General features: G+C 35.4%; 2 long non-coding RNA genes across 2 annotated transcripts in view; one reads left to right on the top strand and one right to left on the bottom strand.

Moving 5' to 3' along the window:
- Positions 1-2,121: 2,121 nt before the first annotated feature.
- On the bottom strand, positions 2,122-9,990 carry LOC148223939 (uncharacterized). Its single transcript, XR_015803148.1, has 3 exons — positions 9,937-9,990; positions 6,733-6,895; positions 2,122-4,651 (listed from the first exon to the last, which is right to left on the bottom strand). It is a non-coding gene; the product is annotated as an uncharacterized LOC148223939 (long non-coding RNA).
- The window catches only part of LOC148223938 (uncharacterized), a 58,088-nt gene continuing 42,151 nt past the window's right edge, over positions 5,056-20,992 (top strand). Inside the window, exons 1-6 of the long non-coding RNA XR_015803147.1 lie at positions 5,056-6,436; positions 8,738-8,867; positions 9,917-10,062; positions 15,176-15,243; positions 18,053-18,153; positions 18,822-18,890. This is a non-coding gene — a long non-coding RNA (uncharacterized LOC148223938). The remainder of the gene's footprint in view (positions 6,437-8,737; positions 8,868-9,916; positions 10,063-15,175; positions 15,244-18,052; positions 18,154-18,821; positions 18,891-20,992) is intronic.

Raw genomic sequence — 20,992 nt, 5'->3', positions numbered from 1 at the left:
CTTAATGGCATTGAAATTCTCATTTATAAAATTTACAGAATTTTGTGTTGTAATTGTGGAAAAAATGTTTGCCATTGTTCAAGCAACAAAAAGGAGATGAAGCAATAGATACCTGATTTTTAGATACCAGATTAGTCAGATAAATTAATTTTGTGCATGAGATTTAAAAAACAAATATAATCCAAAACCCAGACACAAAAAATAACTTTAAAGTTCATAGTAAAGTATTTAGTGTTCATATGCGAGATTAAAATTAAAGATGACTCAGATAATTGAACAGCATCAATATTAATGATATGAAGAAGAAACAGCAACAAAGAATTGCCATGCAATTGAAAAAAAAATGACTGAATGCATGTGAGAATATCTGAAAAAGACATATACCCCTGAGGCGTGTGTTAAGTCATGAAGTCTTAATGATGAATTATTATTTTATTTTCAGTATGATTTTTCTCCATCTTTCATGGTAAAAAACTGAAAACTACTTTTGCATATCAAACTTAACTACATTTCTCTGTCCTGAGATGAGGGTTGGCTGTCATTGGTATCACTCATGTGCCTTGACCAGAAGTACTACAGCAGGACTAGAGTCACTTGTCTGTCATTGCAGAGTTCCATCATCACCTGTCAAAAATATGCTGCAAGAGTTGTTGTTATCACAGTATTTTCCATTCTTCATCTTACTGCATAAATGCCATGTTTCTGCTGAAAAAACAGCTGCAAGTACAGATACTACCAATGTCATTAGGAAAGAATGGAGCACTCTGTCTGTGGCTGTTCTGCAGCACCCTTCTTTTATTTATTCTGCAATATGCTGTAGGAGTCTCACTTTTTTGAGCAGAGTTGTTGTAATACAAATGAGAAAATCCTTATAGGACAATATATTTTTTTCTAGGCATTTAAATTGTACATATCTTTAAATTATCATATATCTCTCCATTACGTATAATTTTTATAGAATAATTTTTTTTCGCTAAGTGAGGAATTACTGTCAAACTTCTACAGAACATATTTTCAGGGTGCAGCAGGAAAAAGAAAGAAATAAGAGAAAAGCATCCTGTTCTCTGTGACTATCTTCATGGTTCTTTATGATCACAGTAGTTGTCACACTGTTTGGAATAACTTTATGAGCTATTGATGGAATTAATATAGCAAAGAATTCATTCTGAAATAATTACGGAAGAATAAAAACACAGTAAAAAAATACACGAAACCACAATTTACTGCAAATTACTGGAATAAAAATATAGAAACATTTTCTGGTAATTCAGCAATTGTTAGCTGGGTTACTGCTGCCCCTGGGTAAACTGACATTTTCATATGCACTAATTAGCAAAGAGGTCAAATAAAATCTCAAATAAAATAGTTCATTTGTGGCATTTTGCATCTGTGGAGGAACTGATCTCAAGTTCTGGAATAACTGAAAAAAAAGTAAAACCCTAGGTGTTCTACCCACCAGGACTGGTTATTATCTACTGCTAATTACCTACAAACTAAATTGAGGAAAATAAATGTGTCAATTTTAAAAACTATTTTTATTGTTTGAAGAAAGCTGCAAAGTATCTTTATCCCAAAGTATGAGATGATGTTGTCATGCACACAGAAACACACTTGGCTTTGGCTCTGATCAAATGCTGGAGTGTGTGGCAGCAGTGCCAAGGCTGCCCTGGTGAAATAGCACAGCCCAGCATCTCTTCCACTCAAGTGGAAGCCGAGCCAGCAACTCTGCTGGGCTGACAACAGCAGTGAGCTCTTTTGCTAATTAGTGCATAGAGAAATACCTAATTACACAGCAGTAGTGGTGACTTGAAGAGACAGCTGAAGTACCTGAAGAAATTACAGTCTGTATTTCCAAACCAGCCACAACCTCACTTCTTGTTCTAATCACAGAATTGTCCAGTTAAAACTTCCAGCTGCTGCAAATGTAATTTTATCTCCAGGAAAATGGAAGGAAGAATGACTGAATATTCAGCAATAGCATCATCCATTCTCTCAGAATCAGCATCTAGAACACAAATGCTCATGATCATGCATGTTTATACATGTAAATGATGCTAAATTACTGCATCCTAAGACTGCTGTTAAGATGAGCAAAGCTGCTACTCAGTAAGCTACATGGAATTAGTTTTGAAAAATACTATTTTTATCTTCTCAAAATACTTTAAAGAGACACACATTTTAAATGTTCAGTTAAATAAAGATTTGTTCTACTTTTCAGTAAAATAAAATCATATCATTAAAAGCATCAGGTACATTTCTTTGCAAATTATCCTACACATAAATTTTATCTTTGCGAATTCTTAAGTACCCTATGTTTGGCATTTTTGGCTACCTATTTTTTTAATTCATTTTTGTATAGATGGATATGATTGCCAGTGCATAATGATGCATTTTATATATATTCATACATCATGCATTATTACAATTTCCTGTTTCAAAATATAAAGGTTTCATGAGAATGAATTTGGCAGGATGTTCTTCCACATAAAAATTAAAATAAAACCTATTTTAATTCAAATATAGGCAGAAAGAAAGGTATTTGTCAATGAAAGTTAGGAAAAGTTTTTGTGAAGAGCTGGAGAAAGCAAAATTTTAGAAACCCGTGATTTTTAAATACCTATGTTGCCATTTTTCATTTTATTCTCCATAATAATAATCTCAGGCAAAATCAGCAGTAACTTCAAACTGTCATTTGATACTTTTGAAATATTCTGAACCGAACCCAATTATGTTTTTCCCTGAAATAAAAGCAACTCTTAGCTTCCTACTAAAGGCTTCATGAAAACTACACTGAGTTTCTCCTTTTGTGAAGTCAAGTGGTATTCTCTTCACAGGGGCTTGCAAGTGTGGGTTCTTGAGCAGTGTGAATGATAATGCAATTAATGTTTGGATTCTTGGTACCATGTGCTTATGTTACACTTGCTTATTGCCTCTTTTTATTTCAAAGCATTGAAATAAAATAAGTATATGCATATGTATATCATGACCTATCTGTCCACATAATTTGTCAGTAGGCAGAATACTCTGTCAGAGGTCTGTTGTGATCTGCACCACCTATGGAGATGACTGTGCTGCTATTTTTTACTACTTGTGGCGTGTATTTTAGCCCCCTCTGAAATCATGGGAAATATTTTCTCAGTGTTAATTGTTGAAGCACAAGTGCGCTTTGAAATTTCTGAGTTACTGGAAAAATTCTTTAGGCTCCATCAATTTTACTTTTACATCTGTTCAAATGTGTTATGAGCAGGAATGAATCCACAGATCTGTACTGTGCTGTATGCACTGGAAGAAATGTCTTGCAGTCCAGCTCTTGTTCAACTTTCAGCTCCTGTTGCTTTCTTTTAAAAGAAGAAATGGTTTTACTCATTATACAAAAGGCATTTATTCAGAGAAACACTTAGTGGGTCTACAGATGTTTTTAAATCCTTGTTATCATTTAAAATTAATAAATGTACATAAGAAAACTACTATTGAATGGAAACATATAAGCAATAACTTGAACAGAAAAGAGAAAAAAAACAGAGCCCTATATGACTCAATTTTTAAATTAGACTAATGAAAAATGTTCTATTAAAAATGTTTAGATCTCACATGATGAAATGCAAGCCTTGAAAATTGATAACTCATTTTCTTAGTGAAGGACATAATTGACATTTTGAAAAATTATCTCTCCCCTAAATGTCTGATGTTTTTGGCTGAAAACTCTAGACAGCATTTTATTGCTTAGGTCATGGTTTATCGCTAAATGTTTCAATCAGTAAACCAACTTCAAAACAGACCTAAAAGAAAAAACAGTAAATTGCCTTTGTTTAAAAAACTTATTTTGTTATCTCTTATATTGATGTTCAAAAATAGAATATTGCCTATAAACTTGACATAGGTAAAATATTAAATTTTGACTGCCTAGACAATGATTACTCCTCACGAGTAACATGTAACTACAAAAGGGTTAAATAAAATCCTTTCCTCTAGAGTCAGGATGGAAAAATGTAACTAAAAATAAAAGCTGTTTCAGCTTTTGAGGACAGGAGGAGCAGAAGACAGTGTTAGTCCATCCAAAAATAGTCTCCTTATATCTACAGATATACAGAAAAGGCATGCTTCCTTCTACATGAATATAAGGTTTTCAAAGTGAAATGGAAAATTATCTATGAAAGCAGAACCTTTTACTCCAGTATATTTGACTGACAGAGGATTGTATGAACAGTAAAGATCTGCTTTGCAATATGGAGATAGTTCTAAATTACCCACAAGAGATGTTTCCTTTTGAGATGGTCTATTCTCTTACAGAATTGTATTTTAGATAACCTCCTGCTGTCCTGAGGAAATTGCATGTGAGTGGTGCTACCCCTCAGAATTAGAAACATGTTTATAAGAGCAGTATATCTGGGTGCAGAAATTATTTTAAAATATTTTCCTCTCCAAGCTCCTGCTGCTTTCACTTATGTAGGGTGGTTCTGCTGTAGCTGTGCAGTGACACATTAGGCTGGGCATGTAAAGTAATGCAGTGTGACTGATACAAGCTGATGTTACACTTCACAGCACAATGCTTCATAATGTGTTATGTCAATGAGAGCATTTAAAAAAAAAACCAGTAATTCTCCAGACAGAACTGATAGAAGAATCTCCCTTCTCCCTTCTCTCCTCCTCCCTTCAAAAAAAAAAAAAAAAAAAAAAAAAAAAAAAAAAAAAAAAAGACAGTCACTGAAAACAGAAGCCAATTCGTATTTATCGTATTTGACAGACAGACAAAAAGACAAAAATAACTTTTAGAGAATACATAGCAGTTGGTGGTTGTATAATACACTTAGAGCTGAATTAAGAAGGGGAAATAATGTTTATTTTAAAATCTGTCTTTCTTTTTACAGAGTTAACATAATTTCACAGATGTGATCTCTACTGGCTTTCAAAGCCACGTGTTTTTAGAGGACTAAGACTAGATTACTTTAATGTACTCCTAGTCTACATAACATTATGAGAATTTTCAGTTTGTAAGGCAACGTTATTTCAATTCCAAACAGAAATATTTACGAATTGTCTTCATTTTATATTCTTTTTATTTATTTTTAATTTTTGAACTTTATATCTGTTTTCAAGGTGTACTTTATTTGTTTTTTCATACAAATACTTTTCCTGAAGATCCCATGAACATACAGAAACTTGCATAATGTTTTCCTCATGTTATTATAACCTTCTTGAATTTATTTTTTCTCCATGGGATCCTCCTAAAATTTGGAAATCTTTCCATCTTATTCTCAAATTCAGCCCTTATACAAAAAACCCCAAACCACACCTCTCTGTCCCTCCCCGAAAAACCCCAACCCAAAACCCTCAGACACACACACGAACAAATGAAAAGGAAAAAGAAAAAGCATTTCTTGGACTAGTTAAACTTCTTTTGGTGACTTAGAAATTGATGAATTGATAAATTGTTAAATTTGATAAATTAATTTTATACCACATCATACAAATAAAGCAAAAGGAAATTCAGAAATCGATGAAACTTCAGCATTTAGAAAAACAATAGTGGAGGGATTAAAAATTAGTCTTAAAAATATTTGCCTTTTTATCAGTGTATTTCAACTTCCCAAGGATTATTCACTCAAACCAGGTCATCCTCTAGGACACGTTGCTTGTAATCTCAATCTCTATAAAACAGTTTTCATCCCTTATATTTTTAGGTTTGACCTTCACGTGGGAACTCAACCAGGAGGGAGCTCCCAAAATAATGTGGAAGTTTCCTATGGGAGTGGTGCTGCACTTTCCAAGTTTCTGGAAGCCCTGGTAGTAAAGGCATTCATCTCCTGTAACACATTTTTATCTTTTCAAACATGCTGATCTTACCAATCAAATATTATAGTTAGTATATTTTGTTGTTACTTTGAACATGATCCAGTTTCAACTGTTCCACGTAGTCAAGGATTAAATGATCACATTCACACTATATTTTATAGCTATTGTCTGATAAACTGAAAGGAGAAACTAGCAGTAAGGATGAGTAAGTAATTTATTAACTGAAAAAGTCACTCTGTTTCCTCAGAATATAACCTGATTTTGCTTTCCAATGTCAAATATTCCATTGTAACAATCTAGAGGGAAAAGTTATATTTTTCCTTAATGTAAAAGATTATTTTAATGTATTTGTGTGTGCTTGTTGTTTTGGTATTCTTTTTCCCCCCCAGAATAATGCCTGCCTGTACTGTCCCACAGCATTACTTGAAACACTAAATTTCAAGAAAAGTATCAGAGATAACAAATATGTCATATCAAGAAAACAAAATCTGATTTGAAAAGTTGAGATGTTTAAACATATTAGTAGAGATTTAAAATAATGTGGTTTTTTTTTTTAAATTAGATAAAGCAACTGTAGTAACTCTAGCAGATAATAAGTAGTTAAGTGGATGACATGTATCACACAGTGAGAAAACTTCTACAGGTGAGTTCTTAATTAATCATGTCAGTGTTGATGTAACTCCATCCTGTAGTCTCTCTTCCAGTGTTGTTTACTCATAAAGGCTTTATCTCCCTCCTGCTGGGAGACACTTCCCAGGCGTTTACTGACTGCTCAGGAAGGATATAACGAATAAATTTTCACATGTATAAAATTTAGCACAGGCTCTTTATTTTAGCACCTTGTCCCCTATACACTGTTACCCTGTTCCCAGCATTGTGCAGGAATGCCCATTCCCATCACTTCCTTTGCCAAGGAAAGCAGCTTTTCTTTGGACCAACCTGTGCTGCTGAGTGTCAGGTGGTGGAGAGTTCTGCTGCCTCCTGAAGGGCTCTGCTGCCTTTGTCCTCCACAGAGCCTTGCTGGCTGCCGAGATTCTCCCATGGGAAAGAGCTGACCTCCGCTTCTCTCTGCGTCCTTCTGCTCCTTACTTCTAAGATTCCCCTGAAAATACTCTTTTTTAAAAATTTCCTTCAAGAAAATGTAATCAGCCAGCACTGGACCAGTTGTTTGAAGTGTGGCATATTCTGCTGCAGTAGCAGCAACAAATAATTTATTTTAATTTTGGTTATGGAAAAAGTAAAGTTTTGGATCTTTTCAATGTAAATCATTCTTTTTCTTTCTTCCTGCAGCAGAAAAAGCTGATATAGAAATAATAATGGGGTATTTTTACTTTAGACTTGTAATATCCATAAGCCACAGCATTTGGCCAATCTCATTTACTTGGTGTTTTTTAACCAAAAGAGGATGGCAAAATTGTGTAAAAACTTCACACTTAGGTGTACTCTTACACTTCTATAATAATAGCAATAATTTACTGTTATTTCACTACCACTGATGTTTAGAAGGCCCTCACAGGGATTATGCTGTGGGGTTCAGCTTCAATCTTTTTTTTGTCTGCATTGTATATATATATATATATGTGTGTGTGTGTGTGTGCATGTTCGTGTGTGTGTGTGTGTTAATCAACTTTTTTCACTGGTGAAGCAAAGCAGGCAGTTTCAGAGCACAGTTTATAGGTTTAGGTATGGGCTTTATATTAAAATCTTCATTCTGTGTTTCTCTCCAAAAATAAAGGGGATCCAGATAAGAGTCTGGTTGGGGTCCCAGTCACAGGTTTGACCTGTGACCCCAGAGAGATCCAAACTAGGGACCACTGTGAATATGTAGACACAACAAATGGGTGTCAGTGCACAACTTCCATTCCTTATGTACCTTAGGTGCCTTGGCTAAATTCCTAAATAGTTACTGCAAGCAGATATCGGAATTAAATTGGAAATAATCCAAAATTTCAAAAGACAAAAGACCAAAAATATGACATTGATAAAGTATTGTCCCTTTTCTGTGGCTACATGTGCTAATGGAAATAAAATATTACCAATGTATTGCTGTAGTGTTTGTAATTCAGAAAAGGCAAGGAAGAATAAAACATAGTTTATTTATTTTTTCTTATGTGGGCCATCAAACCCACATTTGCTGTGGGCCAGCCAACTGGAGGGGCTGTTGGGAGAGAACACATGCTGTGTTACAAGTGCCAAGTCTGATAGTTACATGCTGTAGTACAGAATAGTTCTTAGGCAAATGCTTTTATACAGAACAGATCACAGGAACTGTAGTTATTACTGGAATGTAATATTAAAACCAACATGAAAACTGACTAAAGGTTACAGCATTTGCTATTACAAATCTTTTACAGTTAACATATAGTCCTCTTGGGATGAGAGTGATGGAGATAGGAGCAAGTGTTGTAACATAAGATCTGACATCATCTGATTTATTCATGTGCTTGAACAGTGAGTTATGTTATCTGCTTGATTCGTCATTTAAAAATGAAGTAATTACAACTGAATTTTAGCCACAGATATAAAAAAGAGGAAGTCATCCTGAAAAAGACTAGAAAACAGCTCACTGTTATTTGGGTTCCTGTTGTGAAATTGTTTCTTTGCTTTTGCATATGAAGGAACATAATAAAATATGTTGATGTGAAAATAATTTAAAAGCTCCATTTTCTTTTCCCTGAATTCAAGAGACTAGGGAAAATTTCTTTTGAGGATGCATGGAGTATATAGAAGGGAATTTAAGACATCATTATAATCCTGTCACAGCTGGAAGAGGCAGACTTCACCAGGAAGCTACTTCATCATCACAGCTTAATTTCATATTAAAAAGTTCAAATATGTAAGATAATTAAAACCTCCTTAAGACTTTTTTTTTGGGAGACTACAAATACTGCAGAAAGCTGAGTGTGCTCTACCTTGAAAATTGAGAGTACTTTTCTTTGCCTAGGTTATTGAAGTAGAAAACATCTATATTTGAAAGGATTGAAGAATGACATTGTGACTCTGTGTTCTTCATTTTGAAATGTCAAGACACTCAGCATTTGCCCTCAGCCACAGCTGGTGTTGAATGCTCTCAGGTATGGTCATGCAGAAGGCTTCAAGCACCATGTCTAGATCTGATAGAAGTCTTTAACACACACATTTATGCATGCCTTTCATAAAAATATAATTTGATTTGTTTTTAACCATTGTTTACATAAATGAAGTTCTACAGATATATTGTCAGTAACTTAATCTACATAGGCTGGGATATCTAATCAGTCTAATCCATTCTTTCCAGATAATACTATTCTGGTAGGGAAGCTTAATTTATCCATATACTTCTATTGTTGACATCTTTTTTTGTTGAGAGCTATTCAAAAGTCAAAAATAATAGTTGTTGCAGACTTTGCTTATAGTGAAAAAGTGGTTTTGGGTAAGAGGAGACCTCTTTTATTGTACCTTCCATTTTGGAAAACAGAAATGCATTCAGAGTTAATTCATAGGCAGTTTGTAATAAAAAAAATTAATAATAACAATTTAAATTAGAAAAATATCTTTATTAGCTAAAAGTATTAGCAATACTTCATAAACACTTTATAGAATGCTGTTTAAATAAAACACATTTGTTTCTCCGCTTAAGGCCAGACTATAATTTTGTAAGCACTGTCTTTTTTTTTTCCCTAAGATTCTATTTCAAAACTTTGAGTCGTTCTGGTAGGGCATGGCCCTGTGGTGCCAGCTGGACACAATGAAAGGAAGTCATACGCAAGAGAAATAGACTGTGTTTCATCGGGAAATTATTCCTAATTAAATAAAAAAATAATAAATAGGGCAATCTAAGAGTATTCTGGAAAAATATATTAAAAAGTACAGAGATAGATTAAAAAAAAAAAACTTTTATAGAAAGAGGAAGAGAGAATAATTAACTTTCTGGCTGTAATTTAGCTTGGAATATTTTGCTTAAGCAGGCAACTAACCAGGTTCTACTTTTAATGAGAAACTAAGGTTGAGATTTTGGCTGGAAGACTTCAAGAAAGTATTTTTTTAAGGACATGATCCATGTCAGTGATGAAGTGAAAGGATGAAGGAAAAGGCTGTCTATCTAAATGGTACTTTTTAAAAAACTAAATGGTAATGCCCACAGAGAGAAATGTGCCAACTCACCACTGCCAGCACCACCTCCCAGCAGCTTCCCTTCTCAGGACTCCTCTCCCATCTTTTCTGAAAGAACAATGAGTAAATTCAGAGAGGTCTTCCAGCTGGCAAGGGTGTTGCAACACATGAAAGAAGGTAAGTGAAAGCTGCAATTCAGTGTAACCAAGGCTCATGAAGTTGCTTTGGGCTGTGTAGCAGCAGCAGGAGCAGGACAGAAAATGCGTTGTTAGAGGAAGGTCAAGGAGCTCGTTTGATCTTGAAAGAAAAGAAATTAAAAATAGCAGTGATGGGAGGAATAGCTATGGAATGGAAAGACTGTTTACAGACTGTTTTCAACTTAAAAATATGCTGAAGAATTTTGAAATTTGTATTTTTAATCTATATGTGTTGTAATTTGAGTTTGCACCTGCAGAGCCTCGTGGGGAGCTAGAACTTGGTGCTTGCCAATCCGGGAACTTCAACCTGAACTTGCAGCACAGGCAGCAGGGCTTCAGAAAAGACCCTTGCACTCAGTGAGAGTGAGGAGAGAGCTCATGGAATGGGAGAAGGGAGACTGCTATCTCCTGCACTTTTCACTCTTTTCCTCTTGTAGAACTAGTTCTGGTGGGGACACAAGGACAGAGTGAAATCTGTCCTGACCTTTCCATGCATGGTTTCTGGGAACAGTCCTGCCCTCTTATAGTAGCATGCTACTCCAGACCACCTGTTAGTCTTTCATCATTTTTGTAAATATTTTTTGGGAAAGAAGGAAGAGCAAAATGCAGCTTTGTCACCCATTTTACAGAATCTCTTATTTAAATTCTGACTGTGTCAGAGCTGTAGTGACCAAAGACTCTTGCAGAAGGAGGATTTATGTGACTACTCTTTATTTCAGCCTCTTCATCTTGTAAGCCATGTGCTTGTGCTCAAATGTTAGCTAACTTTCCTTTAGTTTTTAGTTTAATTGTTTGTCTTTAATAGCCACTTTTCAAGTCCTGGTAATTTGAAAACTCTTCCAGATTTTGAACATAGATTGAAAGCATACTGCTGTTTTCCAGTTAATGAACTTCATGGTTAACCTGTGTCAGGAAAAGAAGTATATTGGATCCTTTTATGCACTTCTATATTGCCAAAGTCTTTAAAACCACAAGTTCTAATTTCAAGTAGAGCCACCAATATTGTAGGTAGCCAAGAGTGAGGGCAGGATTAAAAAATCTGATTTAAGTATACACACAAAACTCAACTTTACAGTGTCAAAGTTTCTCCATAAACAGAGTTTTTTCTCCTTTTTTTTTCTGAAAAAAGAAACATTCTAAATTTGAAACCTGCATTCAAACGTAAGAGTCATGATTATAGATATTGCAGTAGATGTTTGTAAGTGAACAAAAGTTCTCCTTGATGGGATTTACACATGCCTGTTATTCTTCCATAAAGCTTTTATGAAGCTGCAGATTATACCTGTAAAAAAAAAGAAAATCAGTACCGTTCCCAGCCTCCACACCACTCACTTGGGAATGAAAAGTATCTCACTAATGAAAAGCAAATGGGTGGAACAGGAACTATTTTATTCTACCTTACAGTTTTGGCCAGAGTAGAAGGCAAGAACAGCTTATGTTGGAAACATAAAGGACTATGGTGAAGGAAAGTGAGCATACTGTGCTAGTGAAATAGTGTCAGAGGACAGCTGTAAAGTAAAAACTATCCTAGCATGGATAATGCTATCAAATGTAACACAAGACACGTGTAAGTAAGTGGATATTTTTTATGCCTGGCAAATCTGGCATCCTGTTGCACTGTAGCTCTGTTGAATTAATATCTCTAGTCTTTACTGTGTTATGGCTCTACTCTGCAGAACCATCGAAAATTATAGAACAGAGCAGTCTCTAAAGCTTTTGATGGAACAGTTGAAGCACAAGATTTATATGTAAGCAGAAGAGTGATGGTCCCAGAATTATATCAAACCAACCCAAAGTTCTTCATTCTTTATTAAGAAAAACAAGCCAAACCAAACCATGAATTTGTAGAGCCCATGACAGATGAGAGACCACTATAGTTAAAAAAATTATTTTCTCCTTTTTTCTCAGTGTTCCCCTTATTATCCTGGGGAAAACACTCTACAGTTTAAAAAAAAGCTGATGCTTCAAATACCTACAAACTTGTAATCAGTGTGCTGCTCTAAATAGCAATGAGGCATGCTCCATTCTGCATGGTTAGTATATGCCATACTTGGATAGCAAGCAAATAAAATTAACTAAAAATACTGGCTTCAGTTGCCTGGTGACAAGGAACACATAGAACCTGTCAGACTGTCATTTAAAAAGAATTGAAAAATAATTTTTTATTATTAAATTAGTATTAGTATCATATAAATCATGTCAATTCTGTAACTGAGTCTTTCTTAACAGATGTTTTACTGAAGTTTGTGTAGTGATGCTGAGGTTGCTTGAAGCTGTCCCTACAGCTTATGTTGGTGTAGGTTTTTTTAGGTCAGTGATTACCGTGCACACAGATGAATATAGAAAAAAAGCGTATTTCTACTCCTTTTTGCTTTATTTTGCTAACATTAAATCAAAGGGAAAAATTAAGAAGTTGGCCCTATCTTCTAAAAATCAGTCTCATTGTCTCACTCTTTGTCATACTAAGTTATACAAAGCTTCTAGAATCATTCAGAAGGTGATGTTTCCTTAAGTAATTATTAACCAAACCCAAATTTACAAGCTTTATAAGCCTATATTGCCAGTCACAAACCTGTCTCTTAGAGTCTTGACAGACTTAGCAGCTCTACAGTTTGCAGAGTCTTACTTTGGTATAAATTTTTTTTATCTGAAAGCTTTAGATTTGTAATCTTCCCTGTCTAAACCAATAAAATGAGATAAAACCCGGCCAACACTTAGATGAAATATATCTCACAGGGTGATCTAGTTGCAGCAGATAAATTCTTACTCCTCATTTAGTTATGGATCATTGCCATGGCTCTGCATCCAGAATTGCTATCTTTTGCTAAGACATCCAGCATAAAGATCTAACTTCTTTGGTACTATAAATAAAGAATTCAGACACAGATAGATATATCAGTCTCTGTCCTGACAAAATTCCAGTCTGGTTATTAAATTCTGCTTGCCTAAACCTTTGCCTGTTTGGTCATGGTTAATCGAGTGGAGGTATTTTATATTCTGTGAAGATATCTCATTTCATGGCCATTGACCCCTGGATCCTAAAGTCCTTTACAGATAAAAGACAAAATATATTTATTTTGAACATGTGAATTACCTGAAAGTGAGATAAATATCTTTAAATTTATTATTGATATGAAGATCTTAGAGCATATCACACCATAAAAAAGAATCATTATCCACACTTTACAAGTGGGAAGAAGGCTCAAGGCATTGCAAACATCAGGAGATCACCCAAGGACAAATGTCAGAAGAGAAGATATGTTTCAAAGTCTGCCTATTTAACTCACTGTATAGACTGCAGATTGTTGAACTGATACAACAATTTTCTCTTGTTTTGTAAATCCAGAGAATTTAAAGAATTATTTTAACACACTGTACACACCAGAACTTATTGAATCATATCACAGTCAATCAATCAAAGTCTTTTACAATTCTGTTTAAAATTATTCTGTGCCACATTATTCACTATGGAACAGTGTCAGCTGTATTTTAAAAATAAGTTCCTAATTTTAAACTGTACATCTTAAAAAGCATGAAAATAGCTACTATTATCCAAGGGAGAGGAAAGATAGAGTGATTTTTAGATGTCAATTTTTGTTTTCTTATGTTAAGGCAATTTCTGGAAAATGTGTTTTAAAAGTAGCTCTCAATGCATTTCCATTAAGCAGAAGTGAAAACATGATATATTCTGAGTGAAGTTAAAGAAAGCAGTGACATTTAATGATGGCTTTTAAAGGAGGGTAGACAAGCTTTCAGCCAGGGCCTCTAAACACATAAGTAGTTCTAGCAGTTGAAAGCAGAGCATTTAAATCCTTTTGACATCCTTAATTGGATGTTCCCTCACTCTCTTGCCTGTCTTGCTATTTGTCTTTACTTCTCTCTGAGTTTTTCAGAATATTAAAAATGTTCAGAACCTTCTAAAAATAATGCACTTAAATATTTGTAATGCCCTATTGTGTGCACAGCATCAAACCATTAAAGTCAGTGGAATTATACCTGGTGATATTTTACCACCCATCATTTACCAGTCAAAGCAGATAAACAGATGTGTACACTTCTTTAAAATCTTATTCTTGCCAGAGGCTTGGTGTGTGGAGAATCAAGCAGACAGTAATGGTGGGTTGGTACAGAATGGGAGTAGCACGAGCTCTGCAATAGTGTCTATGTGTGTTTGTATGTGTGTGCTTGTGTATGGATATGTGTGCTAGTATATACAAAAAAAATTTCTGGCCAAGATTTTTATCTTAGAATCTAGACTTTTAAAAAGCCATATCACATTAAATCAATATTCAGTATTTTCCAATTATCATTTTCTTATTATTTCTTGGTATGTCATGTGGGACATGCTCACAGCTCAGTACTAAAGGACCACCAAGCAGCCATCACAGAACTTGCAATGACAAAAAGCCTGCACACTAGGGAAGAAAGGAAGTTTCATTATTACTGGTTTTATAACACGAAAAAAGAAAAAGGAAAGGTAAGAAATAGGAATAATTATGAGAGGAAAAGAAGCCAACACATACACAGCCACACCCACCCTGATTGTGTTAATGTATATGACTGTGATTTATTCCTGTTTTTAAATTAATAAATTCTGTATGTAGACATAGTCCTCTTAATTTTAAAATTATGTGGTAGAATAAGAGACAGTTTAGAGAAGAAGAAAATGAGTGTTCAAAGCTATAGAATAGCTTCCATGCAAAAAATGACAGGTAAGCAGGGAGGTTTTCTGAAGAACTAGCAGAAGACATGAAGTGGTCTGTGAAAAGGTGGCTCGGATGCAGAGACATCATAGATATCAATAGTCATTGTCTCTTCCAAGAAAAAAAACTAGAGTACCAAGTTAAGGCACAAGGTGACACATCTAACACCAATACAAGGATTTAGGGGCCTTTATACAGGATGTTGCAGATACCAGTCCTTTATACGAATTTGCTTTGTTACTGAACACGAAACTACATCAAGGATAGAAACACAACATCAAGGATGGTGTGAGCAACTGTAGCCAGTGCTGAAATACTGAGAGGTAGATCTTCACAATTTTTAAATTCAAACTTTCACTGAATAATGTACTTTTTGCTTTGTTTTCCAAGGAAGCAGAGCAAGAATTTAAGCAGAACAAAAATGAACACTGAAAGCTTTTGTAAGCCCCGAAGATGAGGTAAGCAATGCAATGTCACTGGTTCAGTACAAAGTTTAATCTACCACAACACAGATATTGTAAACATGAAGAAAAAGACAAACAGGTGGGACTTGTTGAATTTGGATCTTTTTTAATCACGTCTGCTTTCCATTGTCTTCTGAAAGACTATTATTAAGTAGATCTTTTTCAGCTTTTCTTGGGCTAAAATTTTTCAAATTTTGAAGTCAATATCACTGACATTTAAAATAATGTATGCATTTTTTTCTCCTTATTTCTTTATTGCATGATGCTTGAAATATTTTTATGTTGATAGTTTAGCATGGAAGTGTCCAATCTAAGCAAACTCTATGTTTTTGGGTTTTTTTTCTTTCTGTTTATTTAATTTTACCACCCCCTCAGTTACATAACTGTGTTATGTGGGGTTTGTTTTTTTTTTTTCTGAACCACTCATTTCAAAACATTTTATCTGTTTAGCACAGTACATCTCAAGCTATTGAACATATCAGCCAAGATAAAATGTGGCATTTGTAGCCTCAGGTAATTCATAAACGGGCTGCATTCACATCTGAGAGAGAGGAGGAAAAAGTACAAGTTGCTGCACTTAGCAGTAACTGACTTAATTATTTGCTGACATAGATATTCCACAATAATTGCCACATGCACAGGATTCCACAGAGACTCATACGTGACCAAGTTTCAAACTCGTTTAACCAAACTCAAAGAAATAAAATTGGGAAGTTCATGAACAGCCGATTGCTGGGAACAGCAGGGGCTGTAGCACCACAAGCTTGTCCTCCTCTCTGACCTCGGACAGAGCTGATGCTTTGGCTCAGTGTGACTTTGTCACACGGTGAACCCCAGACATAACTGTGGCACTCCCACAGTGTGCTGTGGAAGCAATGCACAGCTGACAGTGGAAAACACTGGAACCACGCAGACACAGCACGGCTGACTCTCAGAATATGACTTTGCCATGGCTGTTGGTCTGCCTGAGCTGCTGGACCAATAAGTGGTGAAAGTCCCTTTTTATTCCCTGGGAAGAAGAAGTGATGCTGAGAGACAGCCAAACTCTGCCACCACAGACAGAGCATTTTAGGAATTGAACATCTTAGGTCGTTCACAAGCAGAGAACAACAGCTACCAAGAGGTGTTGAGAAACAAGATTTTCAGATTAAAATTAGCAGGTGCTTTATATAGGTAGGGCAGCTGCTAGAGAACAGGGAATGTTAAAAATTATTGATCCTGTGAAGAATGAGACAGCTACAGCTGGAATGCACAAAGCTGAGATGCCTTTGACAGGCACAGAATAGAAACTAAATTATCTCAGAGAGTGCTGAAATAGATCTGGAGAGCAAGGAGGGACACTGCTAGTGAAAGGGAAAGAAAGATGGTGAACTTCTGCCCAGAACAGAAGGAGAGGGTAAGAATATCACTGCAGAGAGAATTCAAGCTGAGACAGAGTTACTGAGAGAATTCAAACGAGGTGAAAGGATAGGGGGCTGGCGACTTAAAAACATCCCTTACATTTCTATGAACTCATATTTCTAATGAGTTTTGAGGCATCATGTACAAAGTTGTCATATACAAATATAGGATTTTTTGTGTTTACTGTTCACAGTTAAGTATTTTAAACTGAAGGAACTGAAGTTCATTGCCCCTCTGACTATTTTTTCTCACTTTATCTTTGGCAGGAGATTAGTCACATAACAGGGTACTAAAGCAGGAACTTGAGTTATTTCTTTTGGTGTGATAAATACACGCTTCTCTCTTTTGACATCAGAGTTGTGAAACAAAGAAGCATTACAATTATACACATAAATGCTCCTAAGATGTGAAACTTTTGTGACAGTGATTTTAGCCCTTAAGAACATCAGGGTTATTTTGGGGATTCTCAAAATTTTTATGGCATAGATGCAGGAGGGGAAATGGAAGGGCTAGTGGCTGTTGAAGACCTTTATCCGTGCTGCAGCAGTCTGATGTTCTCACGCAACTGCTGGAAATCAGTACAAAGAATTTTCTAAGGCATGACTAATTATGAGTGAAGCCGGTTAAAAAGCAAAGTTATATGCAATGTATTTCTTGTGTCTTGGGTATCTTTTGTTTTTTACCTTTGGGTAAAAAAACTTTTTTGCTGTTTTTTGTTTTGTTCTCTTTGGGAACACAAGCAAATTGAAGGAAGTGGGTTAAACATGATTTTGGTACTTAACTAAACTAATAAATCCACACAATCCCTGATTCCTCTGCAATGACTTAAGAAAAGGTCCAACATAATGACTTTTGTTTCAGCATCTATTCAGGAAAAATTAATTTATTTTTCAGAATGTAGATAAGGAACAGATTAATGAGGAACAAGGTAATTATTTAGAGTCCAGGATTTGGGGAGAGATAATGGGCAAGGAGATGAGGGTGGACGGATGGGACTTCTACACTGTCAGTCATAATCTTCTTTGTTGGAAGTGAATAGAGTTTGATCTAAAAAGAGGTGAAAGTATTTTTCTGAGTTTCAAAGTAAAGATGCTCAATCTTCATTCATGCCCACTGCAGAGAAAAAGCAGGTTTATCATTTTGACTGTGCTCTTGTGAGAACACTTGACAGCCCACACCTTATAAGTACTTGTGAGTTATTTGATTATTACTGCTTGCTGTGCAATATCTCAGAGCCTGGGGGAAAGAAGGGGCTCACCAGTTTGATCAGTTTCTCACAGATTTCTCTGAGGTACATCCTGTGCCCCTTGGTTCTCTGTCATTTTTTGCACTCTCACATTACTTTTTAAAACTGAATTGTTAGAAATGAACTTAGGAATCCTGTTTGGTTTTCCTGAAACAGCATTTCCATGCTTTTCTGAACTGCTTTAAAAGGAGTATGGTTCTGAAGATGGCAACTGCAACCACACTATGAGTCTGCATGTTTTTTAGCATTGCTCTCAGGTAATTTCTACAGGTTTATTACTTTCTATTTTTTTTTTTTTTTTTGGGGGGGTGGTCTTTCTCGCTACATTGTTTTACAATGTTTTTCATTAAAATGCAAAGGTTTATCCTTTTTTTTTACCATAACAGGTGTTTTCTCCAACATTAGGCAGTGCCCATACAGTAGTTTAGGCAACCAGTATTTCCCAAAGGTACTGTTTAATCCATCTAGTGTAAAAAGGTATTTGAAATCTGACACGTTTTCCCAAGAAAATTACTCTCTTAGCTAAACTCAAATGTTCCCATTTTGCCAGTTTTCAGCTATTTTGGCCTTAGCCAGAAAGAAACGAATCTAGCAGGCTGAAGAGAAAAGAAGTATATGCATTAGTTTGAGCATTACCCTAATCCTGGGCTCATCCTGGAGGCTGTGTCCTAGGTAATGCCTGTCTTTGTACACTCTCTGAGTTCCCTTTTCTTAACTCCTCATTAGCACACCAGATCTTTGGTGCATCTTCCTTTCTTCAAAGCGAGAGTAGGGAACAGAAATACTATTATACAATTATATACCCAGGTATAAGATTAAGCACATGTCTGTAAGGTTAGATTTTTGTCTACTTGTCCCCCATGCAGTCTGTACAGACACTGAGTGTCCCATCATGCTGGTCTAACTCACATTTCTTTCCTCACAGCTCACTCTCCTTGAGTATCTGAAGGATGGGGTGGATCATATTTGTTCTAGCAAAGAAAAGTCTGCCAAGGTGAGCTGAAACTTCCACACTCCAATGCTCACATCTTCTAGGATCCAAGATTTGTTCAAGTATCTTAGAATTCAAAACATTTCAGAAATTGCTCAATGTCAAGAATAACATATTGATTTTCTTTAAAAGTATATTCTTTGGAGCTGTTTTTTGGATCTTGATTTGGGTCATATCACTGGGTATTTGATTTTTAAGTGGAAATTCAATATTGAAACACTCATGTTAGACAATGCTGGAAGATACTTGGTGTGCTTGCAAACACCCAGAACGCACCCCCGTGCTCCCTGGTCAGCTCCCTGATTACATCCTGGTAGCATTCATAAGTCTCATTTAACTGGAAATTTCGTAAATCTCAACCTTTTTTGTTATTATTATTATTTCTGTGTAGGAGACATCATGTGGCTCCTACACGTCATCCATCCTTGCAAAAGCCACAAATTAGCTGCAGGTTCTCTGTGTGCACAGCTGCTCAGTATTAGTTTCCTACAACACTCGAATTCTGTGGTTAACCAGCACTCAAACTCTCGGGTGTTTAATTGTTGAGAGCTGTAGCAAGACATCCGTACGAGGTGTGAAACCACCTCCAAAAATCTATCAAGTGAAAGATTCTGAATACGTGGCTGGAGCAAGCCTGAATTTATTACAGGAGAGTTTCTGCTGCCAGGGCTCCTCTGTAAACGCATGCAGTAATTTGTTAACTTTTTTCCTCCATTATCATGTGAATTACTTGTTAAGAATTTCACAGTCACATTTAAATCTCTTTTTTTCCCTAAATGTTGTAGTGACAGTATTCCTCAGTGTCATATTTTAAACTTTTCTTTGCTAAAAACCAAGCCCAAACACAAACACAAACCGACCAACCAAAAACCCCCAATCTGATGCTGAACACTTAGTGTTGAAAATCAACTATCTTGTTGCAGCTTTACCTTTCATTAGGCATTAGAAAATAAATAATCTTACAATCAAAACAATATTACACCATTTATATATAAGATTGCAGAAAGGCTATATCTTTCCCTCAGGGCCCATAATCAAGTCTTTTTCTACGTAGTTCAGAGTGGTTAAACAGCTGAAAGTCGTAAAAGAACAGGGAAAGTTTTAAGATGTGGAGAAATTTAATTTGTGCTAATTTTTAAAAGTAAGACCATATAATTTTCTTAAAATTTTATGTTAAGCCAAAGATAGAGAAAGGCAGCCAAAGAATAGCAGGGAAAATATTAGTAAAATGTGACTCTGGGTGTAAGAAAATTCAGAAACTCTGTGTGTTGTGTGTGAGAAGGTTATTTGTTACATGCTTTCCATCTTTGAAAATAGTAACTTGAATTTCAGAAGATAATTATGTTCTTCCTTTACATTTATCAGAGTCAGAGCAAAGCATGCCCACCAATGATTAGAGGATATTACAATCTGAAGAAATTACCTTACAAAGGGCTTGCATTATTTTCAGTGTCTGTAACACCTATGAGAAGTAAACACCAGTCAAAATCAGCTTTAATATTTTGCAGATTTTTATATTTGGATTTTTTCCTTAATTTGGAGTCAAAATTGAAAACATGAGGTCTTGCCTTTTAAAACAGGGACAAGTTGAACATAGTGAACATTTTCTTTCACTTGTGTTTCTCTTATTAGCTATTTACTCCTGGAACATTATTTATAGATAGGTTTTTCTCCTACTGGAATTTTGAAGATTCTGAAATTCAAGTCACACTGGTTGCCTAAAATTCAGTCCAAGGGTGAGTGTCATGATACTTTACTTCTGCTTACACCAGGAAAACCATATATTTTTAAACACCACTGGGTATAATTTTGATGCCAACCAGTTACCAAGAAGGCAACTGAGAGACATATATGATGTGATGTGTAAACTTTGTACATTGGAAACACTCTGGTCATTCAATAGTTAGTTCTACAGTTAGTTTACAGTTTGTTCTTTGCCTATGTAATGCTGCAGGGTGCTATTAAAACAAGCAGATGTTCACTCTAGGGATGGTTGTACTTCATTTGTGAACAAAGTGATTCCCCTGTGGATCACGACAAGGTATATTCTCTGTCATAATCTGAAACTCAGGCAAGTCCAACAGACGTAAAATTGAATAGAATAA

Source organism: Sturnus vulgaris, chromosome 4, assembly GCF_052056855.1.
Source record: "Sturnus vulgaris isolate bStuVul1 chromosome 4, bStuVul1.hap1, whole genome shotgun sequence".
Lineage (NCBI taxonomy): Eukaryota > Metazoa > Chordata > Aves > Passeriformes > Sturnidae > Sturnus > Sturnus vulgaris.
This window is presented reverse-complemented; position numbering and strand designations above follow the sequence as displayed.